The 25,000-nt window shown below is 45.8% G+C and overlaps 1 pseudogene; it reads right to left on the minus strand.

Moving 5' to 3' along the window:
* The window catches only part of LOC123759260 (glutamate receptor ionotropic, delta-2-like), a 191,962-nt pseudogene that overhangs the window by 90,412 nt on the left and 76,550 nt on the right, over positions 1 to 25,000 (minus strand).

Here is a 25,000-nt window from a genome sequence, read left to right on the forward strand (position 1 = left end):
AACCTCACCCCTCACACTGACTCGTTGTCTCCTGTTACTTTGGTACTCCTGTATCCAACGGTGTACCTTCCCTTTCACTCCAGCCTGCATCTCCAGTTTTTTCACTAGCCTCTTGTGTGGCACTGTATCAAAGGCTTTCTGACAATCCAAAAATATGCAGTCTGCCCACTTCAATCCTGCCGTGATTGAAGTCCCCCATAATGAGCAGGTGGGATCTATTTCTACAGGCAGCAGAGGCTGCCCTCTCAATTATAGTGTTAACTGCCATGTTGTTGTTTTCGTACTCTTGACTGGGTCTTCTGTCATTTGGTGGAGGGTTATATATTACTGCTACTACTATCCTTGGACCTCCCATTGTCATGGTGCCTGCTTTGTAGTCTCTGAAACCCTCACAGCCCAGGATATCCATCTCCTTAAAACTCCATTCCTTTCTCATGAGTAGGGCCACTCCGCCTCCTCCCCTACCTTCCCTCTCTTTCCTTATTACCGTGTACTCCTGAGGAAACACGGCATTCGTTATGATTCCAGAGAGTTTTGTTTCAGTGAGTCCGATTACATCTGGGTTCACTTCTTGTTCTCTTTCCCTTAGTTCACTTGCCTTGCTTGTGATCCCATCTATGTTCGAGTACATTGCCCTGAAACTGACTCTCTTCTGCTTCTCCTCTGGGGGGAGCCTGTGGGGTCTGGGGTGAGCGGGAGCTGGGAGGATCTGGTACGGGGAGCCTGGTGGAGGAGGAAGGGTTTGGGGGGGTGGGGGGGAGGGGGAGGGTACGTGGAGCGGGTGTGGGAGGGTAGGGGGAGTGGGTGAAAGGGGGAGAGTTGGGGGGGCGAAAGGGGGAGGGTTGGGGGGGTGAGAGGGGGAGGTTTGGGGGGATTGGGGAGAAAGGGGTGTTTGGGGGGGCAGTAAAGTGGGGAGGGCTTGGGGGGCATGGGGGGAAAGGGAAGGCTGAGGTGGTTGAGGAAGAGGGGAGGGTTTTGGGGAGTGGTGGGGAGGGGAAGGGTTAGGTGGGGTAGGGGAGAGTGGGGGGCTTAGGGGGACGGGGGAGAATGGAGGGCATGTGGGTGGGAGAGACGGGAGGGCATTTGGGAGAAGGGACGGCTTGGGGGATGGGGGAGAAGGGAGGTCCTGGGGGGAGGGGGGAGTGGGAGGAGGGGGGTGAGTGGGAGGAGAGGGGTGGGTGGTGGGAGTGCTTAGTGGGGGGCTGACAGGGGTTCGGGCAGGTAGGGTGTCTGTTGGGTAGAATGTGGGGGTGGTGCCGCACTACCTGTGGCTAGTGCACTGTTTGAGGAGGGTTGCCCATTCCCCTCTTGGATTGTAGGGATCAGGGGTGTGGCTCCCCAATTTCTTTCTCTTTCCCTGTGCTCCTTCCTCGCGTCTGCTGCCTGCATTCTCTCTTCCCTTGTCATATCCCTCTGCAGGAATACTCTTTTGAACTTCTCTACATTTGCTAGACAGCACTTCCTTTCTAACAGTTCTTCTTTCGCAATTTCGCTCATGAAAACCACCTTTATCATTCGGTCTCTGTCCCTGTTGTACTTTCCAAGCCTGAAAACCTTTTCAACATTTTGTTCAGCTCCCTCCATCCCTACCTCTTTAAGGATCTCATTAACCATGTGTTTGTCCTTGTCTCTCTGCTCCTTTGGTCTGGTCCCTGTTTGCTCTTTAATGCCTGCTACTACTACTGCTCTACTTCTCAGTATCAGCCGGCTAGTACATCTAGCTGCTTCCTGAGAGGAGGCCACTTCCATGGCAACTTCCTTAACTGCAGACCTAGCTTCAGGGCTTGTTTTAAGTATTTCAGCAAATGAGAGCTGAGGTGTGGAGGTCCCCTCCACAGTATCATTCCTGTCTCCCTGAGGCACGGTTTGTGTCTGGTATTGTGGAAGAGTCTCCTTTAGGCTTCTTATCTCCTCCTTTGCTGCCCTTAGCTCATCTTGCAGGTTGGCTACTGTCTCCCTCATTACCCTCAGTCCTTCACTGAAGTCATTCCGCATTTGCTGGAGTACTTCCTTCATCCAGTCTTCCTGTTCCCCCCCCATCCTCTGAATTTGTTCCAGCCGCGATTGATATCCTGCGTATGTAAGCCCGAGTTCGTGTCCCTTTTATGTCTTGCCTGAGAGAGAGAGAGAGAGAGAGAGAGAGAGAGAGAGAGAGAGAGAGAGAGAGAGAGAGAGAGAGAGAGAGAGAGAGAGAGAGAGAGAGAGAGAGAGAGAGAGAGAGAGAAAGAGAGAGAGAGATGTAGGGGAGAGATAGAGAGAGAGCAGAGAGATGTAGGGGAGAGATAGAGAGAGAGAGAGAGATGTAGGGGGGAGATAGAGAGAGAGAGATAGAGAGAGAGAGAGATGTAGGGGGGAGAGAGAGAGATAGAGAGAGAGAGAGAGATGTAGGGGGGAAAGAGAGAGAGAGAGAGAGAGGGAGAGGTGTGTGGTACACAGGCTGAGGGAGAGGTGTGTGGTAGAGACCTGGGCAATGCCGGGTATCACATCCATTAACAAGTAAAGTTTGAATCATGTTATTCACAAAATCAAATATTTTTTTCTGTTAAGATTTTGTAAATTAGTTTTTCAAGTATTATTATAGTACTGAAAATATTTACAAGAGTGTTCCCTCTAATCTGTGCCATGGTTAGGTTTTGTTGCATTAATCAAACATTATTCCTTGGATTTAGGTATAAAGTAAGTTAAAAACTAGGACCCATTTACTGTACTCATTACCATGGCAGCCTTAAACCCTTACTTGGCTAGAGAGGTTGATGGAGGGTTCCGAGGGCAGGTTCTGGAGGAGGGCGCCCCAGCTGTACAAGAGGGAGGTAATAAGGTCCACCGGACGCACGCCAGCCACCCACTGCCATGCCCTCTCCACCAGCCACAGGCTCATGCCCCACGCCCCCACGCTCACCAGCAGCGCCACCCACAGCTCTCCTTGAAGACATAGAGCACGTAGCATATATGAAGCGTTCAACACTTCTCAGATACTTACATTTCATTAATTATACTTCGGCCTCCTTTACACACCAGAAAAAGGTCTGATTATGGAGAGATAAGCAGGAAGGAGGGCAGGCCTCAGAGATGTTATTGCCATGACATCAGAAGGATACGACAACAGGAACTTGACCACCTTGAGGCGTCCCTGCGTGGCCGCCACTATTGTGCTGAAGTCCGCCTCCTCTCGCTGTAGCTGGCCGATCATTCCGGTGAAGCAGCCATTTATGTTGTCGCCAAAAGACCGGTAAGGCTCCGCATATATATCGAAACTGGAAGTATATATATCTTCTATATATATATATATATATATATATATATATATATATATATATATATATATATATATATATATATATATATATATATATAACGTTGTGCAAATTGTATAAATAAGTGTAATACACTCTATAGTAAATCACTTCTTTTCTTCACCTTAAAAGTACGAAAATGAGTTTTGGAGAACTCCTATTTCAACTAAGCCCTGATGCTAAGAAAATAGTTAGAGGGATAGAAGCCCTAAACCAGAAAATAATAAATACAGAATATGCGGTCATATTCATTGAAACATGTTTGAAAGAAAACCTGCTGCCAGTATACACCAATATATATATATATATATATATATATATATATATATATATATATATATATATATATATATATATATATATATATATATATATATATATATATTTATATATATGTCGTACCTAGTAGCCAGAACGCACTTCTCTACCTACTATGCAAGGCCCGATTTGCCTAATAAGCCAAGTTTTCATGAATTAATGTTTTTTCGACGACCTAACCTACCTAACCTAACCTAACCTAACTTTCTCGGCTACCTAACCTAACCTAACCTATAAAGATAGGTTAGGTTAGGTTAGGTAGGGTTGGTTAGGTTTGGTCATATATCTACGTTAATTTTAACTCCAAGAAAAAAAAATTAACCTCATACATAATGAAATGGGTAGCTTTATCATTTCATAAGAAAAAAATTAGAGAAAATATATTAATTCAGGAAAACTTGGCTTATTAGGCAAATCGGGCCTTGCATAGTAGGCTGAGAAGTGCGTTCTGGCTACTAGGTACGACATATATATATATATATATATATATATATATATATATATATATATGTCGTACCTAGTACCCAGAACGCACTTCTCTGCCTACTATGCAAGGCACGATTTGCCTAATAAGCCAAGTTTTCATGAATTAATGTTTTTTCCACTACCTAACCTACCTAACCTTACCTAACGGCCAGAAAAACGGCCAGCCTACTCATGAGAAACTCTCCAGACACAAAGCAGAACGCTTTAAAAGAGACCAACGTCGTCTATGCCTTCAAATGCCCTCTTGGAGACTGCAAGCTCCAAAAAACCCAGTATATAGGCAAGACAACAACATCTCTTTCTAGGCGTTTAACGATGCATAAGCAACAGGGCTCCATTAAGGAACATATAATCTCTTCCCACAACCAAACCATCGCCAGAGAAATCCTAGTAAACAACACAGAAATCATCGATAGATACAGCGATAGCAGACGGCTTGACGTTTGCGAGGCACTACACATTAAAAAGTCAACACCAGCATAATATATATATATATATATTATGCCTAATATATATATATATATATATATATATATATATATATATATATATATATATATATATATATATATATATATGTCGTACGTAGTAGCCAGAACGCACTTCTCATCCTACTATGCAAGGCCCGATTTGCCTAATAAGCCAAGTTTTCATGAAATAATTGTTTTTCAACTACCTAACCTACCTAACCTAACCTAACCTACCTTTTTCGGCTACCTAACCTAACCTAACCTATAAAGATAGGTTAGGTTAGGTTAGGTAGGGTTGGTTAGGTTCGGTCATATATCTACGTTAATTTAAACGCCAATAAAAAAAAATTGACCTCATACATAATGAAATGGGTAGCTTTATCATTTCATAAGAAAAAAATTTGAGAAAATATATTAATTCAGGAAAACTTGGCTTATTAGGCAAATCGGGCCTTGCATAGTAGGCGAAAAACTGCGTTCTGGCTACTAGGTACGACATATATATATATATATATATATATATATATATATATATATATATATATATATATATATATATATATATATATATATATATATATATATATATATGTTGTACCTAGTAGCCAGAACGTCGTACTCGAACTGCTATGCAAGGCCCGATTTGCCTAATGAGCCAAGTTTTCCTGAATTAATATAATTTCTCTATTGTTTTTCTTATGAAAAAGATCGACATCGAAAAAATATCGCCAAGATCTGATTCGTAATCAGATACATAAGGCAGAAAATGAAATCAAAGACAAGAAAACGCAACTACTTGATGCTACAAACTAATGGAGAAACAGCAACATCGACGAAAGTCTCTGTACTCGCATCGAGCAACACCTCGACATCCTCACAGATCGACATCACCTCAGCACCGAAACCAGGATAATCAAGAAACTAACAACGTTATATGGAGGACCTATGGCAATTCTACGACCAAGAGACGGCTTCCTGAACCTTGCAGGAATCAACCTCACTTAGGACCGAGTCACTCTCCTAAATCTGGGTATAAACTGTCACGTTATGTCCAGACCAAGTGAGATGGCCCGGAAAGTGGAGTTGGAGATCCTGTTGGACGACATATTCGACCTCGAGACACAAAAGAAGGTCAACACCAAAGACACCTTACAAGCAGAACTTATTGCGGAAGGAGGAAAAAAACGAGGCAATTACAGAAGCACCATACTGTACCCCGAGCTCGAAGCGGCAGCTAAGAGCCTTCGAGAGAACAAGGAGAACAAGAAACTGTGAACGCCAAGAAATCTGGACTCCAACTGCCAAAGATTATTGGGGAATATAAACCTAGGTACGCGTATGGAAATGTCAAGACACATAAGCCTGGAAACCCACTTCGGCCAATCATCAGCCAGATACCCACACCCACGTACAGACTGGCGAAGCGACTCAACGGCTTGCTGACTCTATATGTCCCTTGCGCCTTCAGCCTGAAGTCTCCAAAGGAATTTGTTGACTTACTGCGGGGAGCACGGGCCACAGGGATAAGAGCCTTGTTGGACGTAGAATCACTGTTTACCAACGTACCTGTGGATGAAACAATCGGGATGATAGCGGACAGATTGATTTGATTGTTGCCGCCGAAGGCGGCTAGTTTATTGTGCACCCCATACTCATCCAGTGAGCGGTAGCGCAAAAGCATTACAGAGGGCACAAAAGGTCTTTATCAGACCTCATCTTAGATTATTACATAAACAATTTCTTCAATCCTTCACACCTTATAGATACAATGTCAGCTAGTTACAGAGAAAGTGCTATTACAAGAGCTACATATTTACAGTAAGTCATCATACATTAATGGTAGGTCTTGTCGCTAATACATAATAGTTTGACCAATGGGGATATTACAGAGTCATAGGGGAGCTTCTGTTTATTATTAATCCTCACAATACACTACTTGTTTCTGAATCTCATATGTCGTTCATCTACTGGAAGCAAAATGTGGGTACAGTGCAAGGATTTCAGGTAATTTATCCATGGTAATAAGATAGGTTGCCATATCATACAGAGTGAGCTTAGATTTATCTTTAAAAGGCTCAATTTTACAACAATCCAAGATATAGTGTTCGAGTGTGTGTCCCTGCCTATGTCCACACACTTTACACTTTACTTCATCTAGATCCCTATTGTTACGGTGCCCTCTCCTATTTCTTTCGTTTGCCGGCTTAAAGAGTCATATCAGCTCTCCCTACTGATTCTCTGAGGTTCAGGGAGTCTAATGATATATGTGGCGACCAGACCGGCTGCCAGTTAAGGGAAGGGAGTTATTTTATAAGTTGTAAATAAAGGAAAAATTGGCGCCCTGTTATAAAATGAAACAGTATCCCCTACGGCAGATATGACCTTTTGGAAGGGACACAAGCCGATCGCGGATTGGCCGACGTAGGTCGCGGGCGACAAATCAGGGCCCGCCATGACGTCACCGGGTGCCCCGGGCGGCGCCAACGTGAGAGTGGCTCTGACTTTGGAAGCGACAGGACGCGCTTCGGTCTGCTCTCAAGGATTGGAGGCTCTGCAAGCCTTGTTCAGTGGATTGAGCTGGCCCTCGCAGCCCATCATAGTTATTGGAGACCCTGCGCTTCTGGGAAGCAAAAGAGGAAATAAGTTCAGTGAGCAGAGAAGTCCCAAACTTGGAAAATAGTCGGCGACGACGCTGGGCGGCGCCGCTGGTTGGACGTTGAGGTCTGGAAGGTGGGGGGCAGGCCTAGCTGTGATTGGGGTCACATCCACTGAGCATCTTGGAAGGACGACACCGTGCCTAGGACAAGGAGCAACGCCTTGTGGGAGAGGCGAGTGTGGGGAAAAATAGTGATTAGCTCAGCGCCCATCGATGAACCAGGATTGGGGCAGCTGAATCTCAGGGATTGGAACGGCGACGACGCGAAGGCTTCACGACACCTGAGGACCTGTGGAACGCCCTGGATCGTCAAGGATCGACCCAAGGAAGCGTGGGAACCTCACACCATCGAGGGACAGGCGTCGTGAGCCAGGAGTGTAAGGTAGATCATTTTCCCTCCCATTACCCCTTGTATGAGTAGGCTAGTTAGGCCACAATATTTACTTGTGTATGTGGCAGCAAGACTTTATTACTTTAATAGTAGAATAGGCTGCAAGGCAGCTTGTGTCCAGGACTGTCAGAGAGGACAGTGTGTATGGATGACAGGACAGTGAAGAAGAGGTGCCGACGTGGTGAAGAGGCCCTCCTGTGAGAGTGTGAGACTCCTGTCTTCCTGCCCAGTTGAAGGAGTGTTGGAGGTCGTGGAAGAAGAGGCTGACGATCTCCAGACTCATTATCCATATTCCATATTCATGTATTACTTGTGATTGTGTGTGTGTGTTCATGTAATTTGCATCAGTAAATCCACACCTTTTATTACTGTGTTTGAGTGTGCCTCCATTTATGATATTTCTCTATGAGCATACGTTTCTGGCTACAAACAATATATAATACACCCACTGAACTGCATTGCTGGGGTGCAGATATAATAACCCAGCTGGCGACCTTGCTAAGAGGAAGATAGAGAAGACAGGCGGGAAAGGAGTTCCTGCAACCTTTTTTTTGTCTGGCAGGCAAGGCTCAGGGAGGTTATGGTTATAAGGTAAGCCTGAGTCTTCCTTCACTCCCCCACGGGTCTAGGCCGGAACTGTTAACAGCAGTTTCCCCGTGTTTGACTGAAGGGCTTCCAGGGTGAATCAGTGGCACCCCCTTTTGTGGTGGAAGCAAAGACCTGCGGAGGTGGGCATTGTTGGTCCTATCTTGTGTGACCAAGGAGACTCCGGTGAATCCCGGGAGTCGGAGGGGCTGAGTATTTGGGCCTTTTGAGCCCCTAGCAGTTAAGTGTTAGCAGAGCCCCGGACCGCCCACCCCCACGTGACAAGAGAACTGGCGACCTCGCCAGGATTCGAACCCCAGTAGCCAAGAACTGGGAACTTCGCCAGGAAGCGTGGATCAAGCTACAGTGTGGACCAAATTTCAAGACAAGTGTTGCCAGGGTACTAATACAGTGTGGCCAGTGAATTCGGTGGTACTGTTACTCAACCAGCTAAGGGACTGAAACGGTGAAATTAGTGCATACTAACTTGTCTGTGCTGTCGTGTATGCTTGATGATATAGAGATGGAGGAAGACAAAGTAAAGAAGTTTATTGACACAAGGGACGGGACAATTTTGGAAGAGTGTACCAAGGCCCAGCTCCAACAAGTGGCAAACCACTTTGGGATCAGGTTGAGGACGACTAAGGTAGCGGAGCGAAGGATAGAGATCATGGCACAGCTCACAGCTCGAGAGCAAGCGACGGGAGAGGAGCCATCTCAAGAGGAGCCGTCCCGAGGAGAGCCGTCGCAAGGTGAACCGTCCCGACTAGGGCTTCCCCAAGCGCCTACCAGTGTGGAGAGAATTCACAGTGAACATGGGAGCAGTGGAAGGTCCAGCTGTAGTAAGAGGAGCCTACAACTGGAAATAATGAAGATGCAACTGGAAGCCCAGCTGCGACGAGAGGAGAGAGAAGCGCAAATGCAGCGAGAGGAACGTGCGGCTGAGCTGCAGCGAGAGGAACGTGCGGCTGAGCTGCAGCGAGAGGAGCGAGAAGCTCGGCTGCAGCGGGAAGAAGGAGAGAGACAACTGCGACTGGAGGAGATAAAGGCAAAGAAAGAAGTCGAATTGCGTCGCGTTGAACGTGGTCTGCCCTCACTACCTGCACGGCGGGATGACCTCAAGGTAAGGGAACGTGACTTACCTACGTTCGAACCACAAGAAGCTGAGGCGTTCTTCGAACACTTTGAACGGATAGCAACTCTGAAGGAGTGGCCGGAAGATGATTGGGCTGCTCTGGTCCAGGGCAGGCTGACTGGTGAGGCCCGGGAAGCCTATAACATGCTGGACCTAGAGGAGTGTACTAGTTACGACGCGATTAAGAATGCGGTTCTCCACTCATTCCGGCTGACTCCGGAGATGTACCGGAAGCGGTTCAGAGAGTGTACAAGAGCGTCGGGAAAGACTTACGCCGAGACCGCCAGGGATATGGAACGGAAATTCCTACGATGGTTGAAGGCGGAGGAAGCGGAGTCAGTGGATGATATCAAACGACTGATAGTGATGGAGAAGTTTATGTCAGTGCTCCATCCTGAGTTGCAAGTAAGGTTGAGAGAAGCAGGTATTAAGGACCTGAAGGCTGCAGCGGACCGAGCCGACATGCTGGAGGAGGCACTACATATCAGGAGGGAGGGGCCGCCCAGACACTCGCCTTACCCCAGGTCGGGAGGGAACTTTAGGAGTTCAGGAGGAGCGAGGACGGGTGGGGACTCTCCCAAGAGTAGTGTGCCCGATGAAGTAACGTGGTTCAAGAGCTCAAGAGACGCGGGGAGGAAGCCCCAAGCTGTGAGCAGTGGACCTAACTCGGGAGCAAGTGCTGCAGTCCCGGATACAACGACAGGGAGTCCAAGGAGGACCCAGGGGACGTCTGCAAGTGGTACCGCCAGAGTGACTAGCGAGTGGCCGCCCAGGGGAGGTGGCCGATGCTACAACTGTGGTGTGAGAGGACATTATGCCCGCGAGTGTGAGGAGCACCAAAGGAATGTAGGATTAATGTTGGAAGAGGAGAGAGTGTTTGTTCACACCCCATATTATAGTGGACCCAACGTGAATGGTTGGGAAATGAAGTTGGGTGAACATCCCTTCGTTTTCGAGGCCAACGTGAAGTTTGGAAAGTCAGACCCAGTGGAGGTGGCCGTTCTTCGAGATACGGGTGCTGACATAAGTATGGTGACCAGGAGTATTCTCCCCAAGGAATTTAATGATTGACCTGTGGGAGTGGTGAGGATACGCAGTGTGGGGGAGGAATACAGGTTGCCACTTCACGAAGTACAGCTGATTGCCGACTGCGGAGTCGAGAAAGCTATAGTAGCTGTAGCCCCTACGTTACCCCTAGAGCATGTACAGATGGTGCTGGGTAATGACCTCGGAGGAGGCAAGATACAACCCGATTGGGCCAGGAGTGCCTATGTTGCAAGCAGCGGTACAACCCTGCCGGGTGAGGTATCGGTCGTTCCAGATGATAGAGAGGAAGCCGACTTCGCCAGGGGAAACGTCGCCAGAGACGACGACAACGAGGGCGAGAATGCAGAGAGGTCGTCGGAGGTAGTGGAAAACCCCGACGAAGCCCTCCGACTAAGCCTGATGATGCGTGTGGAGGAGTGGCGAGGAGCAGCTGTACAAACGCCTGGGGCGGTGAAGAGGCTGCAGACCGCACTCCCTCCATACAGAAACGTAAATAAAGTAAGCTCAGTGGATGAGCGAACGGCAGTGAGGGGCAGAGTGGAGGAGCCACGACGCAAGGCACCCTATGCCGGCCAGATGAATAGTGGTAGGTGCAAGATGAACCACCGTGGTGAGGTGAGCCACAGGGAGGTGGATGAGCCCAACCACGAACCGAAGAAGACGTCTGCAGGGAAGAGAATCTCATGGAGGAGTGAAGATGTTCGTCGGAAACGAAGGAGCGAGTGGTATAAGAAAGGCAATACGAAGAAAGCAGGGAATAGGTACACCCAGGGTAGGCGCCAGCCTAACCAGAGGGGCATCGGGCCATCGCAAAAGCCTAGTGTGGAAGAGAGGAAGCTGCTGGATGGAGTACAGGTTACAAGTGCCACTGTGAGGAGACAACGCACCTACGGGAGAAGAGGAACCGAGAAGAGAGAAGATTGGCGAAGAGGAGATCATGAGAGGAAACATGGAGTACCTGTAGGACGCAGTGGAAATGCAAGACTCGGAGAGTCTTGAATGAGAGTCAAAAATGCAAAATCTCGGAGTGCACGACGCGGTGGAGGCGCCGCATGCACTGAATCTTACAGTGGTAACGAGCCGTGGGAGTACACTCGTAGCCACGGAGAGAGGATTTCTTGTAGGTGTTCAGGGAACACCCATCACACCCGGTACTATGCGAGGTGGAGATACAATGAGGCAAGTGACTGGCAAGGTGGTACGAGCCACGTCACCAACTGGAGGAGTGACACTTCAGGAACGGAGGGAGCAAGAGTATAGGTTGCCCTCTTGAGTGCTGCTCTTCCGATATGACTCTTATTTTAAGGGGAGGGGTATGTTACGGTGCCCTCTCCTATTTCTTTCGTTTGCCGGCTTAAAGAGTCATATCAGCTCTCCCTACTGATTCTCTGAGGTTCAGGGAGTCTAATGATATATGTGGCGACCAGACCGGCTGCCAGTTAAGGGAAGGGAGTTATTTTATAAGTTGTAAATAAAGGAAAATTGGCGCCCTGTTATAAAATGAAACAGTATCCCCTACGGCAGATATGACCTTTTGGAAGGGACACAAGCCGATCGCGGATTGGCCGACGTAGGTCGCGGGCGACAAATCAGGGCCCGCCATGACGTCACCGAGTGCCCCGGGCGGCGCCAACGTGAGAGTGGCTCTGACTTTGGAAGCGACAGGACGCGCTTCGGTCTGCTCTCAAGGATTGGAGGCTCTGCAAGCCTTGTTCAGTGGATTGAGCTGGCCCTCGCAGCCCATCATAGTTATTGGAGACCCTGCGCTTCTGTGAAGCAAAAGAGGAACCAAGTTCAGTGAGCAGAGAAGTCCCAAACTTGGAAAATAGTCGGCGACGACGCTGGGCGGCGCCGCTGGTTGGACGTTGAGGTCTGGAAGGTGGGGGGCAGGCCTAGCTGTGATTGGGGTCACATCCACTGAGCATCTTGGAAGGACGACACCGTGCCTAGGACAAGGAGCAACGCCTTGTGGGAGAGGCGAGTGTGGGGAAAAATAGTGATTAGCTCAGCGCCCATCGATGAACCAGGATTGGGGCAGCTGAATCTCAGGGATTGGAACGGCGACGACGCGAAGGCTTCACGACACCTGAGTACCTGTGGAACGCCCTGGATCGTCAAGGATCGACCCAAGGAAGCGTGGGAACCTCACACCATCGAGGGACAGGCGTCGTGAGCCAGGAGTGTAAGGTAGATCATTTTCCCTCCCATTACCCCTTGTATGAGTAGGCTAGTTAGGCCACAATATTTACTTGTGTATGTGGCAGCAAGACTTTATTACTTTAATAGTAGAATAGGCTGCAAGGCAGCTTGTGTCCAGGACTGTCAGAGAGGACAGTGTGTATGGATGACAGGACAGTGAAGAAGAGGTGCCGACGTGGTGAAGAGGCCCTCCTGTGAGAGTGTGAGACTCCTGTCTTCCTGCCCAGTTGAAGGAGTGTTGGAGGTCGTGGAAGAAGAGGCTGACGATCTCCAGACTCATTATCCATATTCCATATTCATGTATTACTTGTGATTGTGTGTGTGTGTTCATGTAATTTGCATCAGTAAATCCACACCTTTTATTACTGTGTTTGAGTGTGCCTCCATTTATGATATTTCTCTATGAGCATACGTTTCTGGCTACAAACAATATATAATACACCCACTGAACTGCATTGCTGGGGTGCAGATATAATAACCCAGCTGGCGACCTTGCTAAGAGGAAGATAGAGAAGACAGGCGGGAAAGGAGTTCCTGCAACCTTTTTTTGTCTGGCAGGCAAGGCTCAGGGAGGTTATGGTTATAAGGTAAGCCTGAGTCTTCCTTCACTCCCCCACGGGTCTAGGCCGGAACTGTTAACAGCAGTTTCCCCGTGTTTGACTGAAGGGCTTCCAGGGTGAATCAGTGGCACCCCCTTTTGTGGTGGAAGCAAAGACCTGCGGAGGTGGGCATTGTTGGTCCTATCTTGTGTGACCAAGGAGACTCCGGTGAATCCCGGGAGTCGGAGGGGCTGAATATTTGGGCCTTTTGAGCCCCTAGCAGTTAAGTGTTAGCAGAGCCCCGGACCGCCCACCCCCACGTGACACTATACAAGCCGAACTGCCAGAGATACTTGTAGCCAAGTCTTATACGAGCTGTGACAACATCTGTTAGTCTACTGACTTTGTTACTTGCCCCATACACATGTTTTACTTCACACATTTCATTGTGATGAACAATGGACCTGCTAGTTCCAGTTTGCACTGTTCTACTTTCTTCAAATCCATCCAGGAGTTCTCGTCTAATGACACTTTTAAGGGACCTATTTGATAACTCAAGATTTCATTCAATACTGTCTTTATTTACTGCAGCCTTAGCAAGGGCGTCAACTTTGTTATGTTCCTGCATGCCAATGTGAGAAGGAATCCACAACATTTTTATATTTACTCTCTTGCTAAGTATTCTTACATATCTACGTCTAGCTTCCTAGACAAGCACGTTATTACTTGATTGCAAACTGTTTATTGCTCGTAGTGAGGATAGGGAGTCAGAAATAATTAAGCTGTCTACTTCAGTGTTGTCAATAATTTCGAGTGCTACCAGTATCGCTACCAACTCGGCTTGCATTGTGGACGCCCAGTTACTAATTCGGATATTTCTTTGAATTGTGCTGCCATTGGGCTGATGAGCAATAACAGCACTTCCTGCCCTCCCTGTAGCTGTATTGAGTGATCCGTCAGTGTATATGGTCTCTGCAATGTTGTTTTCAGCTTGTATATTGTGAATGTGTTCTATGGTGCTTAATTTAGCAGCAAGCTGAGCATGAGGGTTGCTTGTGATTAGTTTTTTGGTGGGGTATGCTGGGGTCAGGATGTCAAAAGGTAGCGGACAGAGTGTATCGTGATCCGGCATGTACTCCTCTTGACATACCAGAAAACATTCTAAGGAAACGAATCCAAGCTTGTACTAAAGAGGCACCCTTCTTGAGCCCAAATGGGCACATGTATAAGCAAGTAGATGGGGTCGCCATGGGCTCTCCCCTAAGTGTCCTGTTTGCGAACTTCTACATGGGTACCATTGAACAAAAGGTCTTAGTCGACATGAACTTGAAACCGGCCATATACTGCAGGTATGTTGATGACATTTTTACACAGGTACCTGATGTCAGACATCTGCAGGAGCTGAAGGAGGAATTTGAGTGGAATTCTGTGCTGCGTTTCACTTACGAGATGGAGAAGGATGGGAAGCTGCCCTTTCTAGATGTAACAGTCATGGAAAGGAGCGGAGGTTTCCACACTGCAGTCTACACTAAGGAAACAAACATAGGAATGTGCCTCAATGCCAACAGTGTCTGCCCAGACAGGTAAAAGAGGAGTGTCGTTAACTCTTATGTCGACTATGCTCTCAGCCACAGCTCAGGATGGAAGCAAGTCGATGAAGAACTCTATAGGGTAAGGCAGGTCCTAGTAAACAACGGCTTCTCCAATGGTTTCGTTGAAGACATCATAAGAAGGAAGGTGAAATGCCATGCAACCTCTGAAGAGACAACTAACACAACACCTGTATCCCCCTATTAGACTATTTTACAGGAACTTCTTTTCCACAGCTCATAAAATGGAGGAAAGGGTCCTGAAAGATATTGTTAATAGAAACGTTATCCCTTCTTACAAAAATCAGAAGATACAATTGACGATTTACTATAAAACCAAGAAAACGGCCAACCTCCTCATGAGTAACTCTCCAGACACAAAGCAGAATGCTTTAAAAGAGACCAATGTCGTCTATGCATTCATATGCCCAATTGGGGACTGAAAGCCTCAAAGAATTCTGTATATAGGTAAGACAACAACATTTCTTTCCAGGCGATTAACGATGCATAAGCAATAGGGCTCCATTAAGGAACATATAATTTCTTCCCACAACCAAACCATCACCAGTGAAGTCCTAACAAAAAACACGGAAATCATCGAAAGATACAGCGATAGCAGGCGGCTTGATATCTTCGAGGCACTACACATTAAGAAGTCGACACCAGCAATCAACAGCCAATTAATGCACATCTATATTCTACCCACTTCAAGACTCCGCACCAATACAGAAGCATCAAGAAATATGGGCCAAGAGGCCCTTTGCAGTTACTTCCACTCTTCCCTCTAACTCACAAAATATTATACTCATTGTTTCGTGTTCTGTCTTGTGTTGAAAAGTTTGTTTTCACCTCATCCAAAACTGTTGTAACATATCACCTCACCCAAATGCAGGTATAAAATCGAAGATGTTTAAGCTCTGTTCAGTTATAGTTGTGTGTGTGTAAACTAAAGTCTTTGAAAATGTAATAAGTTTTACGAAACGCGCTCAAGTGTCGCGTCAGACTAGAAATAAAAATGAATTTCGGAGAATTGATTTTTCAGTTACCATCAACAGTGAAAAAAATATAAGGAACATTGAGATAATTCGTGTTAGAATTATTAAACTTACTTTTTCGGTCATATTTAATAATATATGTCTACAGGAAAGACTGCTACCAAAATATACTAATATATATATATATATATATATATATATATATAAATGTCGTACCTAGTAGCCAGAACGCACTTCTCGGCCTAATATGCAAGGCCCTATTTGCCTAATAAGCCAAGTTTTCATGAATTAATTTTTTTTCGACTACCTAACCTACCTAACCAAACCTAACCTAACTTTTTCGGCTACCTAACCTAACCTATCCTATAAAGATAGGTTAGGTTAGGTTAGGTAGGGTTGGTTAGGTTCGGTCATATATCTACGTTAATTTTAACTCCAATAAAAAAAAATTGACCTCATACATATTGAAATGGGTAGCTTTATCATTTCATAAGAAAAAAATTAGAGAAATTATATTCCTTCAGGAAAACTTGTCTTATTAGGCAAATCAGGCCTTGCATAGTAGGCCGAGAAGTGCGTTCTGGCTACTAGGTACGTATATATTTATATATATATATATATATATATATATATATATATATATATATATATATATATATATATATATATATATTGTGACGATAATCTCTTTCAAGAGAGATTGAGCCTGCTCTTCCCAACACATTTACGTCATTCAAGTACAAGATACTATATTGAAGATACGTCCACCAGTATCGCCAAACGTTTTGCCCAGGAAGCAAAGCGTACCTTGCACCACCAGACACACCGGCTCCTGCCCGCCGTCAATCCAGCAAACTACTCATTCTCTGCCTGCCTGTTCCTGATTGGCTGGTGTGTCTCCGCACCTGCACTCACGCCACTACCTGAGTCGACGTCTGGGCCAGCAGCACACCGTACTCCTCAGAATATCCCTGTGCTCCTTGGAGTTGACATCTCTCTCTAGTAGACTAAGCTCTGGCTGTCGTGTACTAAGGGAGGTGGCAGCTTGAAGCCAGTATTCTCAGCACCTGATTTGATTTATATTACCTGCACTTTATTGTCTTAGAGTAAATTTTTACTGCCATTAATTATTCATGTTGTTTTGTTTGTTGACTTGTTTTGAATTTTACGTAAGCCAAGAGATTGTCTTTATTCATATCTTGTTTTCTAGAGTAATTAAAATTCCATTGTTTATACTTTGTGTTTTGTGTGTCTTCCCATTACCTTACCACAGACAAAAGGGCAAACGATCTTCTTTTTTTTTTGTTATGTGACGAGGACCTGCCCCCAGCTTTTGAAACAGCCGAACACCAACGCTTTACCGTCACATTTCATGGGGGCCTGTCCACGGAGCTTCACTCAGGTACTGGTACCAGATCGTAAATTTGTGGTAAGCGTACTTGGTTTTGGTAAAGTAGCTTTTCACTATTTTCAATATTCAATTTTATTTTCATATGGTGCTGTGTGTATTGTGCATTCCGAGAGTAGCATATGGTGAATGTGAGACAACTTTGGATTACGTGGTGACTGTAGGCCTCAGTCATTCTCTTAATTGGTCATCTCTCCCTCCGTGTTATTACTCGTGTTTACCATCTTTTGTCCCTAGGATATTTCTAATATTTTCGTCAGATCATCATATTGGTACCCTGGTACTGTGGTCTGTCCCCGGGTCAAGTGCACCTAATCTTCTGCAATCTGACAGTAGGAGGATAAAGAGGGCCATAGTTCCTCTCGCACGAACTTTAGTTGCTGAATTGGGACCTCAGCAGCAGTTCTCGTCACCAGTTGACACCTCGCACCCCTACACGTCGGTCAGAGATGATGATATTTACATTGGTAGGGAATTAGCCTTCTTTTTCAGAGCACAAAAGTTCGCTAATTCTGTAAGTATCATATTTAATTTCAGTGGGAAAAACTTGCTTATGTCCTATAGAGACTCGGAAAGGTATGCCTACATCCTTGGACTACCTAATTCACTTTTGAGGCAATTAACTGTTTCATTTGTTTTAGAAACTCAGTTTCGCTTATTTAGTAGGATTTTCTTGCCCTTATCCTCTTACATTGAGTACCGGGTACAAGATTTCCTGCGACCATGATTTATTAATCATTTACCATCTTGAAATTAACATTAATTGTTAACGATTCCACAGGATAGGTACCAGTTGCCACGTTGTCCTGTTTCTGACATTCACCATATCACAACAGTATATTCGTTGTGCATTTATTTGCCAATTTCACCATGTTTCGTCACCAAGCTTTCCATGCAGATCCAGCAGGTGAAATAGGGACCTTAAGTCGTGCCAAGAGGACTGAATTACAAACTCTTGCACATGAGTATCAACTAGATGTTCCCCATGGAGCCAACAAAAATGAACTACATAACCTGTTACTGGATCATCTCTTAGAGGAAGGTAAGAATAACTCTGAAACTCACGAAACTTACTTTATTGCAGATAAAACTGATTTGGCAACGATGAAACTCAAACTAGAGCTGTCCAAGATCGAACGCAAACAACAAAAAGAAGCTCTACAACTGAGGAAAGAAGAACAGGAACGTGAAATCGCCCTCAAGGAACGTGAGATTGCAATACTCCGTGAGCGGGAACGAATACAGCTTGAAACAAAACAACGCCAATTGGAGATGCAACGCGAGCATGACAAACAACAAGCAACTCTGGCTATGGAATGTCGTCAACAAGAATTCGCGTTGGAAACTACACACCTCGCTCAACGCCAGCAAGCTACCGCCAGTCTTCCTGTCGGTTTCAATATATCACATGCAGGTAAGTTAATGCCACCATTCGTAGAGACAGAAGTTGATGTATTTTTCACCACCTTTCAGACCCTTGCTAATCAACTTAGTTGGCATGCCGACCAATGGGCTACCCTTCTTAGAGTACATCTCACAGGTAGAGCTGCAGTTACACTCAGTACTTTGGCGTCTGAGAATGACTACCAGACTCTGAAACAAGCAGTGTTGGACGCCTACCTTCTCTCCACCGAAAGCTATCGAAGAAAATTCCGTGATCACCTGAAGGCAAGTACCACTACCTTTCTCGAATTTGCTAATACCAAAAGGAGATATTTTATGAAATGGCTGGAAGCAGCACATGTCTCTACCTTTGCAGAACTCGTCAACCTCATGCTAGTTGAAGAATTCTTGAGGCGTGTGCCGCCTCCTGTCCGTCTATATTTAGCAGATAAAGAAGAGACCGACTACCTAAAGTGTGCTAAGTCGGCTGACACTTACAGCCTCATCCACCGGCTGACACCAGAACCACCTTCCAGTAAGAAGTCTTGGTACAGTTACGAGAAAGTGAGTACCGATCAAGCTGGTTCACAATTGTACTGTAAGTATTGTAGACTCTATGGACATACCATAGATAAATGTGGTAAGTCTCAATACAAAGGTAATACTGAATCAACTAAACCCAAACAGACTCCTCCTAAGTCCGGTAAGCCTGTGATGAATGTTGGTGTTCATGTTAATGATCTTTCTCTTTTCAGTAAACACCTGTATACTGGAACTGTCTCTACCAACTGTTCAAATCCGGAGGGACGTTTCAAACTGAAGATCTTGAGGGACACAGCGGCTCTTCAATCAATTATTTTGAAATCAGCTGTGCCCAATATCGCCTACACCGGAGAAACTGTCTTCATCACTGACCTCACTGCTACCACTCCTTATCCTCTCGCCAGAGTCCACCTGGATTGTCCCTTCGTGACCGGAGAAGTCCAAGTCGCCATCAGGGAAAAGCCTTTTCCCATGCCTGGAGTGCAACTTCTCCTGGGAAACGACTTGGCAGAAGACCTGCAACCGACCAACCTGATCGTCATGGACAAACCCCAGGTGTGTACCTCTGTAATGGATAATCCCATCTTTGAGAATGTTCCAGCAAAGGTTCAAGAGAGTGATGAAGTTTCTCCTCCGGTTTTAGTGACCACCCATGCACAAGCTGCACGACCACAACCAGCTGACTCTACTGCTACCGCTGTCCCTCAAGACCCTCAGAAACTACCCCCGAATCTGACCAAGTTGGAGTTCCGTAAGTTACAGAGGGAAGATCTTACCTTGACACCATTATTTTTCCAGGCTGAGACTCAACCTGAAAGTATTCCTGGGTTCTTTCTAGAGAACGAGTTGCTTTACCGCAGATATTGACCCAATAAACTGAAGGAGGAGGACGATTGGGCCAACGTCGAACAACTAGTGATTCCTGCCAGCCTGCGGCCCACTATTCTACACCTGGCCCACGGAGTACTCTCACACTACGGATTTAACAAGACCTACCACGGAATCCGTCAAGACTACTACTAGCCAGGTATGGTAAATAGCGTCAAACAGTACGTCAAACAGTGTCATACATGTCAGATGGCAGGTAAACCGAACATCTCTATCCCCAGAGCACCACTGACTCCCATACAGGTGCCTGCGGAACCTTTCCACAGACTTATTATAGACTGTGTTGGTCCTTTACCTCGGACCAGTTCAGGTAACGCCTATATCCTAACCATCCTGTGTCCTACCACCAGATTCCCCATAGCAGTTCCAGTAAAGAACATTACGGCTGCTACGGTTGTGAAACACTTATTGAAGATCTTCACCCAGTATGGATTTCCAAGGGAGGTTCAGAGCGACTGTGGCACCAACTTCACCAGTGATCTCTTCAAGAGGACACTGGAAGAGTTCAACATCAAACAGGTATTGTCCAGCCCCTATCATCCTGCTTCACAGGGTTCTCTTGAGCGTAGTCATCAGACTATTAAAGCACTCCTGAAGAAGTTTTGCAATGAAACGTCTAAGGATTGGGATAAGCAAATTAATTTGATAATGTGCATCTATAGAAGTCTTCCCAATGAGTCTCTAGGAGTATCTCCTTATGAGATGCTCTACGGACGTAAGTGCCATACTCCTCTCAAAGCTTTCAAAGACTCTCTACGTGATGCCACCTCCAGTGAGCATCAGAATGTGCCCCAGTTTCTTCAAGACCTACATCACGTTCTAGAGAGGGTACATAATTTTGCCAAAGATAATCTATTGAAAGCACAGGAGAGGATGAAGACTCGTTACGACCAGACCAGCAAAGTAAGGAAATTTAAGCCGGGAGACTTCGTGCTTGCTTATTTCCCTATCCCAGGTTCTCCTTTGCAAAACAGGTTTTCAGGACCCTACCGCATCAAGGAGTGCAGAAACAACCACAACTACGTTCTAGAGACTCCAGATAGGCGGCGGAAGACCCAGTTGTGCCACGTCAACCTCCTGAAGTTATATAACGGTACTCCTCCCACTGTAATGATAACATATTCTTCCTTTAAAGAGCCATACATCCACAGTGAGACCTTCCCTGCTTCTCCTCCCGAAAGCACTGACACTGAGTCAGCGCTTTCCAATTCGGAAATCCTAACTGATCTTCATAATTATTTTCAGGACAATCATAGTGCACCTCTCATCAAAATCTTCAAAGAACATCAGGAGTTGTTCCGAGATGACCCCCAAGAGTGTAATGTTACCCAGCACGACATCCAACTGCTCCCCGACACCCGGCCGATTCGTCAACCCTTCTACCGAATCAGCCCTAGCAAGAAGGAAGTCATGCGTGCTGAGGTGCAGTACCTCTTGGATCATGGACTGGCTACACCTTGTGAGTCCCCCTGGGCCTCACCCTGTATCTTGGTGCCAAAACCCCAAGGTAAGGTGAGACTGTGCACTGACTACCGTAAGTTAAATAATGTGACTGTCAAGGATGCATACCCCTTGCCAAGAATAGATGACATTCTTGACGCCATTGGTAATGCCCAGTACTTGTCCCAAGTGGACTTGCTGAAGGGGTATTATCAATTGTATTTAACAGAGCGAGCCAAAGAAATATCTGCCTTTATCACTCCCTTTGGACTTTTCAGGTATGAACGCCTTCCTTTTGGACTATGTAATGCCCCGGCCACCTTTCAGAGAGCTGTCAACCGCGTCATCCAGGGCTTGGATAACACCTACGCCTATTTGGATGATATCGTTGTAGCATCCAACACCTAGAGCGAACATCTGCTCCAGCTGCGACGACTGTTCGCCAAGCTCCTGACAGCCGGCCTCACCATCAACCTGGGCAAGTCCACCTTTGCCAAAGGTAAAGTGCGTTATCTGGGTCATGTAATAGGGAGTGGCAGCCTAGCTCCGTTAAACACCCACACTCAAGCCATCAAGCATTATCCACAGCCTACCACCAGGAAGCAGCTACTGCGCTTCCTTGGTCTTGCCTCCTACTACCGTAGGTTTGTGAAGAATTTTAGTACGGTAGCAACACCATTAATCCCTTTAACCAGTCCCAAGCAACGGTATAATTGGACCATTCAGCAAACCGTTGCTTTCGAACAACTCAAATTCCTCCTCTGTTCTAATCCTATTCTCGCCTCGCCAGATATCACCAAGCCTTTCGTCCTTCATGTCGACGCCAGTGGTACCGGCATCGGGGGTGTCCTGATGCAGCAACGAGGCGAGGAGGTTCTACCTGTCAGCTACTACAGCTACAAGTTGAAACCCCACCAGAGGAACTACAGCAATATCGAGAAGGAGCTACTCTCCATCGACCTGAATCTCCAGCACTTTGCTCCATACCTACAAGGTGCCAGGTCTACCACCATCTACTCAGACCACAATCCTCTCTGCTTCTTACATCAAGCCCAATTCAATAACCAACGTCTTCTACGATGGGCTTTATATCTGCAAGATTTCAACCTGGAGATCCGCTATATCAAGGGTTCTGACAATATCATAGCAAACGCCCTCTCCAGAGTCTATGAAGTAGAAGCAACTCCAACTATCACTCTACCACATGAAGACGTACCTTCTTCCAGAACCGCAGGCTTCGGGGGAGAATTGTGACGATAATCTTTTTCAAGAGAGATTGAGCCTGCTCTTCCCTACACATTTACGTCATTCAAGTACAAGATACTATATTGAAGATGCGTCCACCAGTATCGCCAAACGTTTTGCCCAGGAAGCAAAGTGTACCTTGCACCACCAGACACACCGGCTCCTGCCCGCCATCAAACCAGCAAACTACTCATTCTCCGCCTGCCTGTTCCTGATTGGCTGGTGTGTCGCCGCACCTGCACTCATGCCACTACCTGAGTCGATGTCTGGGCCAGCAGCACGCCGTACTCCTCAGAATATCCCTATGCTCCTTGGAGTTGACATCTCTCTATAGTAGACTAAGCTCTGGCTGTCGTGTACTAAGGGAAGTGGCAGCTTGAAGCCAGTATTCTCAGCACCTGATTTGATTTATATTACCTGCACTTTATTGTCTTAGAGTAAATTTTTACTGCCATTAATTATTCATGTTGTTTTGTTTGTTGACTTGTTTTGAATTTTACGTAAGCCAAGAGATTGTCTTTATTCATATCTTGTTTTCTAGAGTAATTAAAATTCCATTGTTTATACTTTGTGTTTTGTGTGTCTTCCCATTACCTTACCACAGACAAAAGGGCAAACGATTTTTTTTTTGTTATGTGACGAGGCCCTGCCCCCAGCTATTGAAACAGCCGAACACCAACGCTTTTCCGTCACAATATATATATATATATATATATATATATATATATATATATATATATATATATATATATATATATATATATATATATATATATATATATATATATATATATATATATATATATATATATATATATATGTCGTACCTAGTAGCCAGAACGCACTTCTCAGCCTACTATGCAAGGCCCGATTTGCCTAATAAGCCAAGTTTTCCTGAATTAATATATTTTCTCTAATTTTTTCCTTATGAAATGATAAAGCTACCCATTTCATTATGTATGAGGTCAATTTTTTTTTATTGGAGTAAAAATTAACGTAGATATATGACCGAACCTAACCAACCCTACCTAACCTAACCTAACCTATCTTTATAGGTTAGGTTAGGATAGGTAGCCGAAAAAGTTAGGTTAGGTAGTCGAAAAACAATTAATTCATGAAAACTTGGCTTATTAGGCAAATCGGGCCTTGCATAGTAGGCTGCGAAGTGCGTTCTGGCTACTAGGTACGACATATATATATATATATATATATTATATATATATATATATATATATATATATATATATATATATATATATATATATATATATATATAGGATGTGAGGGTACCACCTCTGGTGCTAATGTGGGGACCCATAGCCTCGGAGAAGAAAATAAAAAGTATTCAGAGGAGACCTTGTGGTTTCTCACTGAACACTAATATTATCTTCTCCTACCACCCCCATTCATTTGTATGTACACATATATATATTTGCTTTATTGAAACTTTGTTACAAAAAGGAGTTACATATAGGTTACAAAGATGGTTATAATCGGTTGTCGAGTTCCTCCAGCTCCTCAGATGGCGGGCAGGAACCCTGGATGCAGTGCGCATTTTCCCTCTGTATCGCCACGCTGAGGCGCTGGGAAAGAAAGCTGGCAGCTCTAGGGTCCCTTGTTGTTTCAATGAGCCTAGAACCCAGTTCCTTCAAAAAACTGGTAGCACTTTTACCCCAGGCGCCGAGTGTCTCAGAAGCAATGGGGACAAAATTGTAGAGGTGATCCAGTTCTCTATACTTACGGGATTTGGCTGCTTCCCTGTGGGTGGCAGCGCCACCTAGTTGTGCAACACTGAGGTCAATGTAGGTGTTAGCCAGGGTTGATACGCACGTGTAGTCCCATACCAACTGCTTGCCATTCTTCCAGGGGTTCACTGTGATACCATCTGGGCGACCAATAAGAGCATCTGAGTTACGGGGCGTTAGGTAACGGGGCTCTCTTTCAGCTGGGCATCCAGCTGTGGTGAGGCTCCTCTTGATGATGTCATTAACTTCACTGTGCCTCGAGTGCCATCCCCCTGTGCTTTGGCAGAGTAGGCCATGGTGGCCGTACCTGTCAGCCACCACCTCGCCGCAAATACACCTATATCTGGTGTGGATTGGGGCAGCAAGTCGGAGGGCCATAGCAATTCGGAGGGCGTGTGGTGTGAGACGCGTGCCAGTTGCTGACATTGGGGTTGCTAACAGGAAATCCCCTGCCTGTGGAGCTGCTACTGCTGTGAGGCGAGCAATGTCGTGTTGTGTTGTTGCAGCACCCAGGCACTCTGCAGCAACTTGGTCTACAATGGGGCCATCCCAGCTGGATTGCTTGTGGGCTTTTGGGGATGGTGGTTGAAGTGATGGGCCTGTACAAGAGGCCCACTCTGTGGCACAGCGTGTAAAATTGGAATC

The sequence above is a fragment of the Procambarus clarkii genome, chromosome 32 (genome assembly GCF_040958095.1).
Source record: "Procambarus clarkii isolate CNS0578487 chromosome 32, FALCON_Pclarkii_2.0, whole genome shotgun sequence".
NCBI lineage: Eukaryota > Metazoa > Arthropoda > Malacostraca > Decapoda > Cambaridae > Procambarus > Procambarus clarkii.